Raw genomic sequence first — 15,754 nt, 5'->3', positions numbered from 1 at the left:
ACGGTATATAGTCTACTGTATGATTTAGATATGTGATAACGTAAAGGGTATATGAAAATCTAAAAGAAAAAGAAAACAATGCATTTGTAGGAATGCGGTTTAGGAAAGGACGGAGATGATATGCTCATACTGTAGTTTATTTTCAGACCAAAAATTATAACAACAACTGTCGCACAGACAATTACGTGGAGGTGTGTATTCAGTCTTAAAGGTAACATTACACATAAAGGGAAAACCCTCTACGGTAAGGAGAACGGTAATGTAAACATGTAACATGTCTTATTAACTGTCCTTTGTGTGTATATCTACCGCACATTCGTTCACCAAGCTGTGTGGGATCGAAGTATTGCTTTCCCCCCAATAAATTGTGAAATAATCGTTTTAAAGGGACTGCACCATGAATTTTAACTTTTTCTTCTTTTTTGTGTGTTTTTGGTCTCCCCTAACTCTCTTCTATCCCCAAAAATACCCCAGTTTGAACACTCAGGCGTTCACAGCAAATCTGGCGTTTTCTGTAAATTGGTCTCAAAACAGGCCAAACTGATTTGCACCCTGACGTGACGTCACGTCAGGGTACAATACCTCCCGTTTTTCAGTTCCAACCCCCCCAAAAAAGAAAAGTTTTTTCTTTTTCTTTTTTTTTTACTTTTTCCACACAGAACCAGGAGATAACATGCATACAAACTGGCTCGCCCCGTGGAATGAGTATATCTGAGGTTTGATTTAGGCTCAAACCTTTTGAAAAACGTTTGAGGGAGATAAACAATATGATATTAAATATTATTATTATTTTTTAAATTCATGGTGTAGATCCTTTAATACTTTTTGCGAATATCAAATTCCTCACAATGTTATGTCCCATCTGCTTATCCTGTTACTGATATTTTCAAAATGCCGTTTCATCTGGACTTGAAGTGATTGCATTATTTCTGTTTGCAACAAGTGAAGAAGATAGTGTGCATGGAGTCCTTTCCTGCTCATTAGTCGACCCATGTTCTTCTCCGATTCACTAGTCGGTCTGTATAGGTTTGCGCAAGTTTTGCTTCCTTATATTACCCCAAAAAGCCTTGTCTCGCATTTGTATCGTCTCTGTCGGGTGGAACCCTCATTATGTCCAAAACTGTTACTTTTCAAAATTAGCAAAAATGGCAGATCGACAAGCTCGAAACTTGTCACTTCACACCGCGTTTCGAGCTTGGCGATTTATTTATTTGCCCTTTTCTGCCTTTATTTGATAGAATACAGTAGAGTGACAGGAAATGGGGAGAGAGATATGGGGAGTGACCCGCAGCAAAGGTCGTCGGGAACTGGACTCGAACCCGCGCATTAGCAGCCTAGGTGCCTGGACCGTTCCGCCAGCCATCCGGGGCCCAGATCTGCTACTTTTGATGCTTTTGTGTGACGCTGTACGCTGTAGTATTATCAAGTAGGACATTCATTTACGAAAAGAAACAAAAAGTTAAAATATGGAGATAAGATATTTCTGCCTGACAGCGACAATAGATGTAAATGTATGACGTCCAGCGGTGGCTCACTCACCCCTCTCTGTTCTCCTCGTCGTCGGCGTTGGAGAGCAGCTGGGATCCGGCCAGGGACAAGTCCAGCGCTGCCAGAGGAAGGTCTCTGTAGCCAAAACTCACCAGCTGCACCGGCACCGACCTGGCATACGCCTTCTCCTCTACCGGCTGAGAGATGATCTCCAGGTCCGATACCCCCACCTGCTCCACCTCTCTACACACACACACACACACACACACACACACACACACACACACACACACACACACACACACACACACACACACACACACACACACACACACACACACACACACACACACACACACACACACACACATACAATACACACGCACGCACACGCACATGCACACGCACACAGGAAAACAGGAACACTTAAGCAAGATGCATCCATGAGAACCTAGCATCCTAGTGAACCTAGCATCCTTGTTAACTTAGCATGCATGAAAACCTAGCATCCCAGTGAACCTAGTGTCCCTGAGAACCTAGCATCCCAGTGAACGTAGTCCCTGAAAACCTAGCATCCCAGTGAACCTAGTGTCCCTGAGAACCTAGCATCCCAGTGAACGTAGTCCCTGAGAACCTAGCATCCCAGTGAACCTAGTGTCCTGAGAACCTAGCATCCCAGTGAACCTAGCATCCCAGTGAACCTAGTGTCCCTGAGAACCTAGAATCCCAGTGAAGCTAGTGTCCCTGAGAACCTAGCATAACCTAGCATCCCCAGTGAACCTAGCATCCTAGTAAACCTAGCATCCCAGTGAACCTAGCATCCCAGTGAACCTAGCATCCCAGTGAACCTAGCATCCCAGTGAACCTAGCATCCCAGTGAACCTAGCATCCCCAGTGAACCTAGCATCCTAGTAAACCTAGCATCCCAGTGAACCCAGCATCCCAGTGGCCCTGTGTGTGAACCTATAGCATCCCTGAGAACCTATCCCTGAGAACCTAGCATCCCTGAGAACCTATCCCTTAGAACCTATCATCCCTGAGAACCTATCATCCCTGAGAACCTATCATCCCTGAGAACCTATCATCCCTGAGAACCTATCATCCCTGAGAACCTATCCCTTAGAACCTATCATCCCTGAGAACCTATCATCCCTGAGAACCTAGCATCCCTGATAACCTAGCATACCTTAGTCCTGATTCGTGACAATGGAGAGAGAAGAGACTGTTAACCTTCAGAACAGCACATAGAGAACATCTCTAAAAATAAGTATAAAGAACAAATAAGTATACATAATGAGTGAGTGCATTAGTAAACTAAGTATGGTAATTATTGGGCATCGTGGAATACTGTCTTATATGCATCAACACTTTGAATTAAAACAAAATATTCAAAAGCTGTGTTATTCTCTGAGTGCAGTTAGGCTATAATGCTACCATTTACAGTCCAAAGGCCATATTTCAATCTTTTAAATATTGGATATGCAAAATGTAAATATTTTATTCCAAAACTTGAATAAACAGTTGAAAGTCACAGTTAGTTTGTTGTCTTCTCCATGACGTTCATCTTATTATAAATAAAGTGCCAGTCTGCAGGCGTGCAGGCCACGCTTGTTTAAGAGCTAGACCAGGGGTTTTGAAAGTTTTTCAGGCCAAGGACCCCTTAGCTGAGAGAGATGAAGCAGGGACCCCCACTGCATGTTGTATAACACTGTGTTACAGATTGAACTTTTTCATAGATTTCATAGATAGCTTCATAGACTTGTTTGACAGCACTATCATCAGTGCTGTGTAAATTCATGTTTTTTGTTTATTACCAGACATTTAACCACTTAAACCCACTTAAGCCTAGTTTAGTAAACTTGACCTTTCACTCTGTACTTAGTTTGCTAAGGGGCTTTTTCCCTCTACACCAAACCTTTTCGACAAAAATAGCCGATCTGCAAGCTTATAACAACTAGCAACGCAGGCCGCTATTTTCGGCTAATGTTCCCCTCGGAATAGAGATGCTATATGGCTCTAGTAGTTAACGTAAAAAAAATATATCCTATCACCCAGCGATTTGGTGGCCCCCCTGTAGTAACTCTGAGGACTCCCTAGGGGTCCCGGACCCCCTGTTGAAGACCCCTGAACTAGACCATCACACCAGAGCACGGATGTGCACCCATGTGTGTCCCATACCGCTGCATACCGGCTGTGTGTGTGTACTTGTATTACTATACTTGTGGGGCCAAATATCCCCCACAAGTGTAGTGTAGTAGAATTCGAGAAAAAGACAATTGTCCTGGCTGAAACTCACAAGAGAAATTCAAACATTCAGGTGGGGTTATCGGCATTTAGAGGTCAACGTTAAACGTGTGTGTGTGTGTGCGTGCGTGCGTGCGTGCGTGTGTGTGGTGCATTTTTAAAGCAGAGCAGATGCTGGTTTATGTTGTGTGTTGTGACGTCTGCACTCCGCCATCCCCCACCCCTCCCCTTCCCTCAGCACACACTCTCCCCTCAAACCACGCCAAGCAAGCTCGGGAACGGAGGGGGACAGGGGATGTGGGGGCAGAGGAGGAGGATTGGGAGGAAGCGAGAGCGATAAGAAGAGGGCGAGAGAGACGAAAAAACAGGACGAACAGGAAGAGGACGAGGTGACTATGAGATGAAATCTAAAAGAAGCCAGAGACAGTCTTTGCGATGGGATCACACCTGTCACATGCCACATGGGCGTGTGGGGGACACATGACGTGACCCATGAGAAAACATGTCTACATGGATGAGGAGAAACAATTGAATGGATGCTATGAATCATAAGTCTTACTCTGGCGTCTTGGTTAACCCATTAAGACCTGAGGCCGATTCTACAAATGTCTTCTAAATCCTAACAGGTTTCTGAAACATTTATGTTGCTTTAATATCAGTGGTTCTCAAACTTTTTCATGTCAAAATTATATGTATTTGGCTGTGGACCCCCCATCTCAAAATATTTAGTTCCAGGGACCCCCAGAAGCAAAGATTTGAGTTACAAATGTTCACTTTAAAAAATATATATTCAGAGATTTGCACAAATTACAAGCTCATAGCGCAGCACTTGGTGTCGCGTTATGAGCTTGTATCTGCTATTTTTGAATAGCCAAAGTATAAAATAATGTCTAAAGTGGTTAAAGTAATACTAGGTAACTTAAAAAAAAAAAAAACTTAAGTTAAATTGTATATCTTTTGTGGTGCACCAGTGCAACCAACTAAAAAATACGTCGGGAGGCCATTTAACAATAAACAAAGGCTTATGTGATGGAAAGGCAGAACATCCAAAACAGACCAAGAACACGACACATCACAAGGATGAGCATGTGGCAGTGAGCAAGCGCAATGAGCCCAGTAGCTGATCAGTGACCCGGCTGATCCCTGGGAACTCCAGGCATCTTTTAGGGGTGCGCTACCCACAACGGGCAGTCAGGTGGGCACAGCACACAAACACACTGCTCAGGTTTGCTTGGGTCAAGAAAGCACATGTGGACATTTTATCATACAGGGTTTACAGTCTGTAACCTAAACTAAGTACAGTATGTGCATGAATGTGCATGTAATAATAACCTTAACTTGTCAAGGCCTCAAACCCAACCCCTGGGTTTGAGAACCTCAGCTGTAAATACAGAGGACGAGGAGGGGCCTACTTATCTGATATTTGATTAACCTATACATTTAATTTTAGAAAATTGTCTATGGCCTCGCGGCCCAGTTACCCCCAAGGGCCCCTGAGAGTCAAGGGCCCCTGAGAGTCGCCAGAGTGAAGAGACAGAAACAGGGGCAGAAAGAGAGACAGACCAAAGCTAAATCCCCCAAATCTCCTCACCTCCGAGTCCAGATTGTTCACATCCTAAAATATTAAATTGCTTTTGGAGGAGCCATGAGCGAGGAGGAGAGAGGAGGCTCCCCAAGCCACTTTGAACGAGGATCAGGGAGGATACATCAAGTGTGTCCTTCATGTCTCCTTTGCAGAAGTTTTTAGTTTTTTAGTTTATACCTGTACATGTTTTCCTTTTCTTCCAGAGGGAAGCAAACATGCAAGCTAGAGGCAAAAAACAAGCAGCATCTTGATAAGATAAGACGTGTCATGAATGCAACAGATTCTGCAGAATAGCAAGTTAAGGGCGATTACCGTTAATGCTAGCTGTCAAATCGGGTGCATTTCTCCTTTACGACATGTCGCCTTTCCGACGTTGACGAACCCTATACCTAACCCTAACCCTAACCCTAACCGCACGCGGAAGCCACTAGTCGGAGTGGTGAGATGTCGGAATGGAGAGTGAACACCTGTCAAATCAGCCGTCAAAGTGACAAGCTGTTGTTCACCTACTTCAATTAAGTAAATGGCAGCAGTATTGTTGCATTACTTCTCAGACAGTGACTTCCACCACAGATGTTGAGTTCTAACGCTTTCATAGGCATTGTTCTGGAAGCAAGGCTCATTTAGTGAAAGTTGTGGCGGGGCACAGCATTGGCAGTTGGCAACACCATGCTTTTCCTGTGGATAACAAGACTAAAGGCCTGCCGCCTGTCCACAGGACAATATATAAAGATAACTATAAGGATAATGATGTGAGCATCCACACTGATGAACGATAAGGTTTTGTAAACATGTTGAACGTGAGTGACTCATTACGGTAAATTTGTATGATCTTTGATTGGCTGCCAGTGTTTCGTTCATTAAATCACTCTGAAAGGGATCCCAATTATATCACTTTCCACTGTCGTACTTATAGTTGTGGTGTGGACTGCGCCGTCCCCTTTTAGAGTCTAAAAGCAACCCTTGGAGCAGTGGTTCTCAAATGGGCGTACATGTACTGCTAGTGGTACATGGAGGTAGCCTGGTAAACCCTCCCTCCGGAAATCTCATTTCCATTTGATTTCAGGAGTGAGTCTGGCCTGAACCGCCTTTCTGCAATATTCGCTGTGGGCTGGAGTTGGGCGGGAGTAATACCGTTGACTGACAACCCCTTCAACCAATGATCGTTTTTTCCCCTTCAGCCAATCAGCAGTTCATTTTGACGAGCTCCAGACTATGTGACGCAACAGGACTTTTGGGACGGCCATGCCGAAAATAGGTTGCCTTATTGGGATACATGCGTGTCACTCCCCGCCCCTGCCGGTTCTCTAAATTTATATTTTTAAATAGGCTCTGTCATGATTAATTGACCACATATATGAAGTTAAACAACAAAATTCTATCCAAACGATATCTTAATAGTAAATTCCGTGCCTCAAAAAAGAAGTTTGAGACCGTTTTAAAACCGAAAATAAGAAGTCACGGCACTCGCAGATACAACAATGGCTGCCGTTCGTCTTTTGTCGGCCCCAGTCAGGCTGCACTCGGCTTCATTCGGGCTCACTCGAACTCGCCACCTGATTGGCCAACTGTCGCTGTCAATCACAGAACGATGTGCGACGACGCTGATAGGCTCGTCAGTTTGGCGTATAGAGCGATTATTGCAGAAAGGCGGTTCAGGCCAGACTCACTCGTAAGAGAAAGTATACAATGGTATATGAATGTTTATGTGAACCGTGGATCTATAAAGTGTTAAACCAAATTAAATCAAACACTTGAATTACTTACATTGACACATTAATGGAACAAATTGACATCTTACTGAAGTGTTATGGCAACATTTAAAGTACATCTGCTCGGGAGGAACTAAATGCAACTCTTTTCAATCCATTTTCCATTATATATTCTGCAAAATGTGGGTTATCATTCATTCATATAATCATACTAGCTATGGTTAAACAATTTTAACGGATTTTACATTTTTTGTGACATTTTTAACCTATTATGACATGTCCAAAATAAGGTTTGATATTTGTTAATTGATTATTTTATTAAATTACATATTATTATTATTATTATTATTATTTTGTAATCGATTAACTTGATTACTTCGATTAATACATTATCCACACATTATCCAAAATGTCTTGCTCAAGAGAACAGCGTCCTGTCCTTCTTTGCCTCTTCCTCAGGATGATGAAGATAAACACACACACACCCTGGTGACCTTCACCTATCAGAGGAGACAGACGTCCTGTCTGAAACATCAGCTGGATGACAGGAGAGACACATCTGTCTGTCTGAAATCATCTGTCTCTCTCTCTCTCTCTCTCTCTCTCTCTCTCTCTCTCTCTCTCTCTCTCTCTCTCTCTCTCTCTCTCTCTCTCTCTCTCTCTCTCTCTCTCTCTCTCTCTCTCTCTCTCTCTCTCTCTCTCTCTCTCTCTCTCTCTCTCTCTCTCTCTCTCTCTCTCTCTCTCTCTCTCTCTCTCTCTCTCTCTCTCTCTCTCTCTCTCTCTGTCTGTCTGTCTGTCTGTCTGTCTGACTCTCTCTATGACTTTGTCTGTCTCGCTCTCTCTGTCTCTCTCTTTCTTGCTCTGTCTGTCTGTCTGTCTGTCTGTCTGTCTTTCTCCATCACTTTGTCTGTCTGTCTCTCTCTGTCTGTTTCTCTGTTTGTCTGTCTGTCTGTCTGTCTGTCTGTCTGTCTGTCTGTCTGTCTGTCTGTCTGGCTCTCTCTCTCTCTCTCTCTCTCTCTCTCTCTCTCTCTCCCTCTCTCTCTCTCTCTCTCTGTTGCCTCTCTATCTCTCACACTCCACCCTATCCATCAGTGAAAACACCTCAATTACAGAGATAGGTCCAATGCCAAAGTTCCTCTGATGCCATCAGGAGTGACAGAGCAGTTGGAGGTCATCATCATTCATCAGCGTGCATGTGCGTGCACACGCACATGCTTGCACGCGTGCGTGTATGTGTGTTTATGGAGAGAGGCACCTACTACAGAGATCTTCCGATCTGTATTCTAACTCACTGTAGCCGACTTTGGAGCAGAGGTCACACAGAAACTCACAGTGGTGGAAGAAGTACTAAGATTAAAAGTAGTAATACCACAATAAATACAGCTTAATTGGTAATGGCATATGTTTTGTAATACTAATCTAAAGCGCCAAACTACTGTGTGTGTGTGTGTGTGTGTGTGTGTGTGTGTGTGTGTGTGTGTGTGTGTGTGTGTGTGTGTGTGTGTGTGTGTGTGTGTGTGTGTGTGTGTGTGTGTGTGTGTGTGTGTGTGTGATGGAGCCATCTCTCTCTGGGAATATTTTTCTCATTCAGCTCACTGCCTACGGAGATGAACCAAAGATGAAGAATTATGTCAGGAGCTGCACTATCTCCGGGCCGTTTGACTGACATCTCTGTAGAGCTGACCTTTAGACTGAATCCAACTCCGCTTCAGCACCCATAAAATCCTGTCTGAGTGAGCATTCTGTTTAAGGGCTTAAACGACTTAAACCCTATATATTCTCAGTAAAACGGGTCCACCTAGAGTTACAACTGTACTCAGTCTGCCGTTGTTTCCTTCTAAACCAAATCTCTTCACCAGATATAGCTGATACAGCTTGTAGACGCCCCCCCCCCCCGCCCCATTAGGGGTAATGTTCCCCCCAGGGGGAGGGGGGTGCCGGGGTTCAACTGGTTAACCGCTGGCGTTTCTGTGTTTGAGATGAAAACTAAAAAGGTCAAAAAGTTCGCCTCCAGCCATTTTTTGAGACTTTCCGCCCACTCTTCTCCTCCTCCTGTCTCTGCATCGCTGATAGGTATGTCTGTCTGTCTCCTATATCACCATCGCTGTGCTCTAAAGTCAAAGTGGTGCATGATACCGCCATGTGCACCAGTCAAGGTGTAACTGATCTTTTTTGGTTGCATATAGTTGCTGTCGGGCATTCGTAAATTAATGGCCTACTTCGTCTTGCTACAGTGTCACACAAAAGTAGCAAAAATAGCTCAAAACGTGTCACGATGCCACACGTTTTGAGCTTGTAGACCTGCTATTTTTGCTTACTTTTGAATTTGAATGCTGAAAAGTCACTGTTTTGGACATATTACTGTATATTTCCACTCGACAGAAACGATATATTAACTGAAAAACTTCGGCAAACTAATATTTTTAATAAAGTTTTTCAAGGAACACAAAATCCTGATCTTTAGTTATACGTACATAAACAAGTGCATGTAACTATACGGTATGTTATCAGCAAATACATTTTAAAGACAGAAAGATTATTCAAACTCTAATCTACACTGCCAGAATTCTGCCACCTACGATTGGGTCCTGACCCACAGGGTGTGTTTTTACCACTGATCTCTGTGGTTTCCAGTGCACCGTCAGACTTGGCCCACTTCCACAATGATCAAGACATCTCTGTCGGGTGGAAACCTCATATGTCCAAAAACTGTTACTTTTTTTCAGGACTCAAATTCAAAACTAGCAAATTGACCAGCTCAAAAGGCGTTGCTTCGCGCCTCGTTTCGAGCTTGCAGATCTGCTATTTTTTGATACTTTTGTGTGTGACGCTGTAGTATGATCAAGGACATTAATTTACAAAAAAAAAGAACACCAAAAGTTAAAGGGATATTTTACTTTCAAATAAAATAAACATTAAATTATTATTTTTTAATTAATAAAAAAAGTAATGAAAGAATCACGGCCCCCTCACGCATTAGGGCTGTGATTTTTCCATTACTTTTTGTCTCCGCCAGGCCGAAAGGCATGGCGAGAGTATGTTTTGCACCCTGTCTGTCCGTCCGTGTGTCTGTCTGTCCGTCCGTCCGTCCGTCCGTGTCATTCTTTCTGTCTATGTAAAGCTAATCTCCAGCACCGTTGACCCGGTCACTGCGAAACTGTGCACACACACTCCCTGGATGCCAATTCAGAACCTCTGCCCCGGATTTTTTCAGATTGGCCTGTTATAGCGCCATGAGGAGGCTGATTTGTGAAAAACACATTTTTTTACATTACTCCTTCATATTCAATCCTAGTTGGCTAACATTGGCTTCCAAAGTTTGCAGGATAGGTCCGTTTTGAACAAAATGCCTTAAATCATGAACGCAGCGTACAATTTCCGTGAAATTTTGCACTCACATTCCCACTAGGCCGAGGAAGAAATACTATAGCGTCACCAGCAGGTCTAATTTAGCAAAACACATTTTTGGAACAAAATGCCTCAAATCATGAATGCAGTGTCCGATTGCCTTTAAAGGCCTAAGAAGAAATGGCACCCTTTTCACATTAGTCTATTATAACGCCACCAGGAGGCCACAATAACCTACCTGACCTGGCGGAGACCTGTGCTCCGAGGAGCACTTTTTCTAGTTTCATTTATTTTTTATAATTTTTTTCTATGTTTATTTCATTTGAAAGTTTAATATCCCTTTAAGAAATAAGAGGTTTCTGCCCTACAGCGAAGACGAAGACACATAACCACTCGTGACAAAGCCAAGCTGTCCAGAGCCCTCCTCCCCCAGACCCACCACTGCTCTCCTGCATGCAGAGATGGAGCACAGAGCCCTGGATGCACGCCAGCACAACAACCACTGATCAGCCTATGTGTTTTAACACTGGTGGAAGATGTACTGCAGTGGTGTGTAGTACCATGTTACGCTAAATACGTAGTATGACGCACAGAACCTTTTTGAAAAAGAAGCGTAGCCCTGGCCTCTACTAACCATTTCATCCATTGACCACACACACACACGTCGAGCATATCGTATGCCCTCCGAAAAAACCTTGAACACACCACTGATGTACTCCCAACACCACAATGTAGAAATACTCTGTAAAAGGCCTACAATATATTAAAAATGACTTGAGAAAAATGTCAAAAGTATTGGCATCAACATATACTTAAAGTACCAAAAGTAAAACAACTTTTATTTTTTAAGTAAAAAAAAAAAGGGTAATTTTTTTCCCAAAAATAGTTGATTTACAAGCTCACAACGCAACGCGGTAAGACATGTTGTGAGCTGGTAGATCGTCTATTTCCGAATAGATGAAGTATAAAATAGGGATTAATTGGTTAATGTATGTGTTGTAATAATCTAAATCTACAAATTAACTAACAACTACAGTTTAAGTATAAAAGTACTGTAAAATGAGCAGTCAAAGTACCTCAAAAGAGGTAGAGTAAATGTACTACTGGCGATGGAGCAAGGCCTGGCTGCATGCCAGCGGAACGACCACTGATCCAGCCCATGTGTTTTAACAAGGAAAAAAACCTGAAAGTAAATGTATGCAGAGGTTGTATAAGTCATGTACCATAATTATGCCTCAGCTTTGATTGAATACAGAATTTCTGTTAATTTTCTGTTAATTCAGATTAATACAAAACATACATTAACCACTTAAGTATCTAGTATGTTTTACTTTGGTACTGTAAGTTGAGAAAAAAACTTTTATAGTTTTACAGACCTTTTACTTGTAACAATACTTTTATATTGTGATCAATCTGAGCACTTCTTCCACCCCTGGTTTTAGCAAGGAACATAACAAAATAAATTAGGTACACATATGTAGAGGTTCTACAAGTCACATATCATATGCATAAGCTTGGATTGAATACTTATTTTCTGATAGGAGACCACATGCTGGGAGTATAAATGAAAAGGGATATTGTCTGGCACAAGCCAGCCCAACATCATTGGTATACATAAACAGTATTTATCATATAAAGTGTCCATAACAAAGCAGGACTCCTCTCAGTCACACGGTCGATATGAAAAGCATTACATGAGATGAATCACAACGGTATGTTAAATATCACCACAGTCTGGTGGAAAGTGTGTCCAACTGATACTTCATTTCAGTTAAATATTTATGAAACCTACAGACACACTGAACCACGTTCAACCTGCTTTCAAACCTAAATAGGGCATTCATTTATAAAAAAAAATACAAATACAAATTGAGATACAAGGTTTCTGCCTGACAGCGACAAGCTGTGTACCGAGGAGGACATAAAGGATATTGTGGAAACCTCATATGTCCAAACCAAAGGATTCAAGTTCAAAAACATCCAAAGTAGCAGATCTGCAAGCTCAAAACGCGTCGCTACGAGCCGTATTTCGAGCTTGCAGATCTGCTGCTTTTGATACTTTTGTGTGACGCTGTAGTATGGGGGGGGGGGGGCACTGTCACCTATAGACACAAGCTGTCCCTTCAGCTAAGTTAATGACATGGTGGATGGCAGTGGTTGTGAGCCAAGGCAGGAAAGGTCATGATGAGGCATAACATGCTCAGAGGGCACACCCATTATCAACATTTTATTTGGATAAAAGCCTAAAAGCATTGGCATCGAAATATACTCAGTGTCATAGAAGATTTACAAGCCTACAACGTGAGCTTTATGCGGATAGGCTATTTTGGAATAGACAAAGCATAAAAAAGGGCTTTAGTTGTTAATGTCTGTTTTGTATTAATAATAATCTAAATCTACAAAGTAACTATTAACTAAAGCTATCAAATAACTGTAGTAGAGTAAAAAGTACAACATCTGTCACTGAGAATTGTTCTTAAGTAATACAAGACATTTACTTGGAACAGAGGAGATTGTGGTATCGCTACACTTAAGTAAAAACTGAGTACTTTTTTCCACCACTGCTTAGGCTACCTGAGTCTCACTTCACGGTGCTTTCAAGTGAACTCAGCAATTTAATAACTTTCACGAAACACCTGTCGTAAATCACAGAGTCTGGCTAGACTCTGCTTTGACAAAGTTAGGTAGCATTCAAATAAACCATTTGAATTAGATTACATCATCTGAATAAAATATAACGGTCGAGAAGGAGGGCACATGGAGATATTGCATAGCTACGCTACTGCACTGGATATGTTGTATGTGTGTAAATTAGGCAATAAAGTCAATGGAAAGTGTCATTCATCATGCAAAAAACGTACCGCAAAAATGAAAAATGGAAATGTGATTTTGCTATAAAAATGTATAGCATACTACAAAAAGCTGCATTCACTCAGAACAAAGATTACACCCATTTGACACGGGGCCAGTAAACAAAATGTTTAAGTACAGAAAAGAGAATATCATAAACCAGAACAGAACATAAAAGTTATGAGCCATCACAGCCTCCATATAGGCTGAAAAAAAAACGAAGTTTCCATATTGAGACAGGACATCAACCCGTCATAAACTACAGCCCCGAGCGCTTTGAAATGAACACTTCCTTACAACACGGGAAATGGATTTCCATCTGCGCACGTTGTGTGCACACTTGGTCCCTGGCATCAGAGGGGATCAACACACACACACACACACACACACACACACACACACACACACACACACACACACACACACACACACACACACACACACACACACACACACACACACACACACACACACACACACACACACACACACACACACACACACACACACCTCTCCTTTGGTGTTCTGAGGTGAAAGCCCAACCCAAGAATCTACAAACATACGGCAACCTGTCCAGGGAAGGTTAGGATAGGAAGCAGATGTCCACCAATCACAGCACAGCTGTTGAGAGAACACTGGAGAGAGGCTGCCCATCGCTCTGCATTAGTGTTACATCCACAGGCACAGCAGCCAACGGCATGCGGAAGACAGGGTTCTCACAAGCACACAGTAAGTTAGAGTTAATTTAAACTCTGGGAGATGACCTTAAGAGGCCAATGATAAACACTGGGAGATGACCTATGAGGCGGCTGTTCGTCACTATACAGTGGAGTCAGTACTGCTGTATGGGGCCGAGACATGGACGCTCACAGTGCAGCAGGAAAAGGTCCTGGACAGCGTCTACACAAAAATGCTACGAATGGTACTTCACACATGGACGGCTGGCTGGGCTCTGCGTCAGGCACCTGGAACTGGTGACAAGCAAGCTGACACTGTGGGAGCCAACCCAAGGCACAGCCAGGAGGGGAAAGAGGTGCACCACCTATGTAGACACACTGCGGCGCGACAGTGGAGCTAACAACACTACAGAGCTCAAGACCCTGATGCTAGACAGGAGGGTGTGGAGGGCAGCGATTTAGGGGTCCCAAGTTGGTGTTGGCAAGTCGCACTCTTGCATCACTTTGCAATTTAAACTCATACGGTGTGTGTACCATTCATTTGAGCTCTGGAAGCTCCACTGTTATCTGTCTATATGGAAGAATAAATATAAGTATAACAAGTTTAAAAATAAAAGTATAAAGTATAAATCCGTCTTTAACCTCATCTCCATTTATCAATGTTTTTTTCATAAATTGATGCCCTACTTAATCATACTAGTGTCACACAAAAGTATCAAAAATAGAAGATCCACAAGCTCGAAACATTTCACACACAAAAAAATACAAATGATAAAAAAGGAAAGGTTTTGGACATACAAGGTTTCCACCCAGCAGCGATGATATGCGTGTGGTCCAGAGCTTAAAAAAACAACATTGAGAACCACTGGTCTGGATTGACACCCACAGCACCCAGTGAATCTCCACTGATGTACGTGGTAGGGCTGGGCGATAAGACTTCAAATCAAAATATGACACAAAAATGTCAAACTTGTATATATATATTTTTATATATAGTGAAAATGGCCGATCTACAAGCTTGTAGATTGACTCTTTTTTTTAACGTTTGCTGCTGATTCATACAGTAGAATATGGATTTCGCATCAAAAGATGAATATAAGGCCAAAGCAGACCCTGTTAGCTTTTGCTCATGGGAGGTTATCACCTTTCTCGTTAAACCGTCTTAAAAACACTGAAACAGCAAAAATAAAAACACTTTAGCTCGCTGTTCTAGCACAAACACTTTTTTGACCAAGTACACCTCACTCCCATCTCTGCAAACAATCTTTATGTTCCTTATTCGCATAAAGTAATATGTCATAGCTGTCTGAGGGGAACCTTGAATGTCCAAAACGGTACCTTTTCAGGAAATAGAAATAGAAATGGAAATATAAAAAAGATCCTGTGCTCCAATGGATTCAATGTAGTTATCAACAACTTTCACTTTCAAAATGTAAGTGAAAATAGTAAATCTACATGCTCACAATGCGTCGCGACAAACTGTGAGCTTGTAGATTGGTTATATTCGCTACTTTTACATGATACTGTTGTATGAAGAAATGTAATTTACAAAGGACAGCAACGATATATTACACATAACCATCTGAATCTGTGACATATAAAAAAATGACTTTATGGCTTTACACACATTTTCATATTTCTCATCAATCTTACTACATTTAATTCGAGTCGTACCGTCTCTACACACCCATCAAAACTTTCACAGAAACTTTTCACAGCTCGATAAAGCTTGATATTAATGAAGTTCTGCCAGGAACATTAGCTCATTAATAATATTACAGATTAAACGATGATGAATCGGTGCGGCTGAACAATGGAGCTGTCCTGGCCCTGGTGCAACCAGCCTCTTA

At 42.3% G+C, this 15,754-nt stretch overlaps 1 pseudogene across 1 annotated transcript in view; it reads right to left on the bottom strand.

Annotated features, from left to right (window-relative positions):
- Positions 1 to 4,214, bottom strand: part of LOC311043185 (transmembrane protein 266-like) — a 75,205-nt pseudogene extending 70,991 nt beyond the window's left edge. The window contains exons 1-2 of the transcript in view: positions 4,180 to 4,214; positions 1,540 to 1,731 (exon numbers count right to left, since the gene is read on the bottom strand). The product of the transcript in view is annotated as a transmembrane protein 266-like (transcript). The remainder of the gene's footprint in view (positions 1 to 1,539; positions 1,732 to 4,179) is intronic.
- Positions 4,215 to 15,754: the final 11,540 nt, after the last annotated feature.

The sequence above is a fragment of the Gymnoscopelus microlampas genome (genome assembly GCF_963454915.1).
Source record: "Gymnoscopelus microlampas genome assembly, chromosome: 1".
Classification (NCBI taxonomy): Eukaryota; Metazoa; Chordata; class Actinopteri; order Myctophiformes; family Myctophidae; genus Gymnoscopelus; species Gymnoscopelus microlampas.
The sequence above is the reverse complement of the archived record's forward strand: the minus strand, read 5'-3'. Positions and strand labels throughout refer to the sequence as shown.